This window comes from Sinocyclocheilus grahami, unplaced genomic scaffold, assembly GCF_001515645.1.
Source record: "Sinocyclocheilus grahami isolate Dianchi unplaced genomic scaffold, SAMN03320097.WGS_v1.1 scaffold374.1, whole genome shotgun sequence".
Taxonomy (NCBI): Eukaryota; Metazoa; Chordata; class Actinopteri; order Cypriniformes; family Cyprinidae; genus Sinocyclocheilus; species Sinocyclocheilus grahami.
The window spans coordinates 1442382-1447367 of NW_015505553.1; positions in this window are offsets into that span (position 1 = coordinate 1442382).

Sequence of the window (4986 nt, forward strand, 5' to 3'; positions counted from 1 at the left end):
TCAAACCAGATTCGAATGTGGTTCTTATAATATTTCAAACAGATTTCAGACCAGATTTCAAACAAGCTCCATGCCAGATTTTACACTGGATTCAAAGCAGCTCCAAACTAGATTTCAAAATGAATTCAAACACAGTTCATATGAGAATTCAAACAGGTTTTAAACTAGTTTTCAAAATGGTTTCATACTAAATTTCAAATTAGGTTGCTTCCAAATTAGATTTCAAACAGGTCAATAACTGGATTCGTACAATTTCAAACAGGTTTCAAAACAGATTTTAAATGGGTTTTATATCAAATTTCAAATTCTCCAAACTGTGTTTAAAACCAGATAAAAAAAAAGATTTCAAACCAGATTCGAATGTGGTTCTTATAATATTTCAAACAGATTTCAGACCAGATTTCAAACAAGCTCCATGCCAGATTTTACACTGGATTCAAAGCAGCTCCAAACTAGATTTCAAACAAGTTTCAAATCGTATTTCAAAATGAATTCAAACACAGTTCATATGAGAATTCAAACAGGTTTTAAATTAGTTTTCAAAATGGTTTCATACTAAATTTCAAATTAGGTCCTAAGCCAGATATCAAAAAATGTTCAAACCAGATTTTAATTAGGTTTCAAATGTGTTTCATGCCAGATTTCAATTAGGTTTCAAATGGATTGTATACTAGATTTAAAATCAGGTTTAAAATATTTTTTAGTCTCTACAACTAGTTACAAAAAAAAATAGAGTTAAAACAGGTTTCAAACATGTTTTAAAATCTTTGGTGTAGGGTTGTCACAATACCATAAACACGTTACGATACTATACCAGCTGAAGTATCATGATAACAAATAGTTTTGCAATATCATGTGAAGACTATATATATATATATATATATATATATATTAAATAAGGCCGGTTACACACCACACGGGTAAGCAGGATGTAAGCAGTGCATGTATTTTTTTGGTGCCCATGATAACAGGTTAGAGTATTCACACCGCACGCAGAGGTGGCGCAGCAGCGCATAGCAGGAGCAGAGGAGAAGCGCCAGTGCAGCGATCGTTTCAACATCGAGTCTATTTTTGCTCAGTGGGCACAAAATTACTTACGGTATAACTGTAATGATGATACTACCGTTTAAAAAATACAGTGGCACGCCAATATTTTGGAGGCTTAGTATTGCGATACTACCGTAATACCAGTAAACCATGCGACCCTACTTTGGTAGTAACTGTGAATAATTGGAATTTATATATAATAAATATAATAATTGGTCTTCAAACTGGAAGAAAACAGACTAAAAATCAAAGCTCTATCTTGATTCTTGTTAATTCATCTCCTCCGGGGGAGAGTTTTCTGTAGAAGACGGCACATGGAAGAAGTGTGGAGGGATCCCCATGCTGCTGAGACAGCACCGCTCCCACACTAGTGGTTGAGGCATCAACCTCGAGGAACGGTGCAGTAGAGAATTTCTTCATAGGCTTGAATGGCAGCTGGTGACCAGGACAGAGACTTGGTGACTGGTGATTGGATGGACTATGGAGCTGAAGTTGTTGGAGAAGTGGCGGTAGAAGTTGTTAAACCCCAGGACACATTGGAGTTCTTTGATGGTTGTGGGAGTGGGCCAGTTTCGGATGGTATCAACCTTCCCTCATCCATCTGGATACCGCTCTTGCTAATATGATAACCAAGGAACTACACTGAGGACTGATGGAAGGAACATTTCTCATCTTTGAGGAAGAGGTTGAACTCTCTCAGGCTTTGCAAGACCTCTGCTACGTGCTGGCGTTGTTCCGCCATGTTCCTGGAATACACCAAGATGTCATCAATGTACACCAAAACAAATTTGTGGAGGAAATCCCGGAGTACCTCATGCATAAAATCCTGGAACACGGAGGGAGCGTTGACCAGGCCATATGGCATAACCCAATATTTATAGTGGGCTGTAGAGGTCACAAATGCAGTCTTCCACTCATCCCCCTCGCATATCCAGATGAGGTTGTATGCACTGTGGAGGTCCAACTTGGTGAATATGGTGGCACCATGGAGTTGTTCCAGAGCAGCAGGGATGAGGGGAAGGGGATAGCAGAACTTAACATTTATCTTGTTGAGAGATCTGTTGTCAATGCAAGGCCACAAGCCTCCATCCTTTTTGGCCACAAAAAAGAAGCTCGAAGCAGCAGGGGACTTTGACAGGCAGATGTAACCTTGCTGTAATGCCTCCTCAATGTACTCATCCATGGTCTTCTGTTCAGGGATGGAGAGTGGCTAAATCTTGCCACGGGACACTGGCTCACCTGGTATGAAGTCAATTGCACAGTCCCATGGCCAGTGGACTTTAAATCGATGTATACTGGACAGCCAACACTGGTGGCACTTGACGGCGCTGAGGATGAACTCGAAGGAAACAATCCGGGAAACAGCTATCGCCCCACTTTAGGGTTTCACCGGTCTTCCAAAATACTTTGGGTTGGTGTTGACTCAACCAAGGGCGACCCAAAATGAGATCCACAGTTGACTGCTCCAGAACAAGAAAGGAGATGGTCTCTTCATGACAGATGCTGACCCACATCTGAATGGGAACTACACTGAATTGGATATTCTGTCTACTGAGGGGTATGCCGATCACTGATTGGACTTGGTAGCGGTTTGGGATGCTCCTCTTCTGGAGCTTGAGTTGATAGAAGAAGCTCCCTGCGATAACATTTCCGGCTGACCCAGAGTCGATGAGAGCTGCAACAGACACAGACACACCAGGAACAGTAAGGATGGATCATGGAGGAAACTCACCAAGGGACATGCCACAAATGGGACATGTATTAATTACATGTCCTCCAGAACCACAGTATAAACACAGACCTTGGGGTATGCCTCTGCTGCTTGGTGAATGGCAATCGAGTGTTTAATAATTGCATGGGTTCCACATCTGGTACTAGAGCAGAAGCATACTCTGGCAGGCTGAGAAGAGAAGAGGTGCATTGGCCCTGCATTTTATCAATACATTGCTGCAAATTATGGGCCACTTGAATAGAGAGCTGAATGAACTTCTCGAGACCGATGTTGTCACTATAAGTAGCAAGATGCAGCCGCAATCTGGGATTCAGTCCTTGTTGACAGGTTGTAATGGGTGATCGCTCATTCCAGCCACTGGCAGCTGTGAGGGTTCTAAACCTCAAAGCATAATCAGAGATTGACATATTTTCTTGACAAAGATGATATAACTGTTCACTCACAGAGGAATCACCAGCTGGTCGGCCAAAAACCTCATGAAAGTGACTCACAAAACCCTCCAGGGACTGAGTAACTGGTCCTGCTTAATCCCAGATAGTTTGGGCCCATTGGAGCGCTCACCCGGTCAACATTGAAATGATGAAAGCGATCTTTGCCCGTTCTATGTTAAACCGATGCAGCTGCATCTCCAGGGCCAACAAACACTGCAGGAAGAATCCATTGTAATCCTTCGCCAAGCAAGAGTAGGGTGCTGGATTGGCCATAGGACTGGCGAGAACGGGAGGAGAAGGAGAAGCAATGAATGGCGGTGCAGAATTGGAGGAACTCAATGCCCATTTGAGATCCTCCATGATCTCTTGAAATGGATCCGGGATGCCCATGATGTCAATATATAGGTCTGGTCTTCTGTAACAGAAGTGGCAGAGGTCAGGTCAAATAATTAATTTACAGCGATATATTAAGCAGAAAACTGACAATATTGAGAGATAAATGGAATACTGTCCTTGCAGGTGGTCGAGAGATTGTGGACGCTGGGTAGAGGATGGATCGCACACCTCTTGTAAGACCGGTAAGTACCCGGGTAAGGAGCATACACACAGGGAGAATGATTCGAGGAGATAGACGAGGAACACAGGAGACAATGAAGGATCACAGGCTAGGATAAATGCTGGAAATACACATGGAACACGGTCGCCGTAGATTTTGCCAAGTAAGACATGTTCCTGGATCAACATTACTGTCCAAAAATATAGACTAAACCCAATCCCTACCCCTAAACCTAACCCTACCCATAATTTATTCCTAAAATCAGTGTGAAATGATAGCTGACAATTACAATTATGTTGATCCAGGAACATGTTGTACTTGGTGAAATCATGGTCACCATGGAACACAGGCAAGCAGTCCGAAGCTCAGTGTGAGAACAGACAGTGACTGAGTGGAAGGTGTATGTTTATATGTGGTAGGTAATTGCAATCCAGATCAGATCAGGTGTGGGTGAATAATTCTCAAGTGAAGGTGCACATTGTGACTGAGTGGTGAGGGAGCCTGGCACGTCTGTTACAGTAGTGTGTGCTTATTTTAAGATTGTTCTTAAAATGCTGATTATGAAATGTGTTTTACTTAAATATTCCCAATATTATCCATAATGCAATGTACAATTCAACTTAAAATACAGGTATTATTTTATTTGTATGCAAAGAAATGCAATATCACAGTACACAGTATGCAATACAATATTAGAATAACAAACAGTGGAGGCTGTAACAAACTGTGTTTGTGTGTCTAGTCTGAGGAGTTCTGTTATTGTCTTGTCCATCACTAAGCGCATCAGGCTGTCCTGGTTGGTGGACATGTTCTTCTATATCTGCTTCAGTTTTTACAGGCAGATGAAGTGTCCATAAATCACTGAGTGTCCTGCAGCAAGACTGAGATTATGTTTATCTTAATACCCCAGTTATAAAACACTGCTGACTGGACCAGGCAACACGTTTTTTTGTCTCCCTCTCTATCTATTATTTTTGGACAATGATGGATTTCTGTATTTTATAGAGATACAAAGTAATGGGCCCTGACAAGATAATATATAAAAAATAGACAGAAACATGTGACACTGACAATAAATAAACATTGCACAAAATTAACTCAACAAAAACGTGCATGTACAGGCTGCAAGATATTCAGCACAAACTCTGCATATTAAATCACAAACCACCTGCAAACCAGTTTAACCAGGTGCCAACTGCGTTGAAATGAAATTGTGCTGT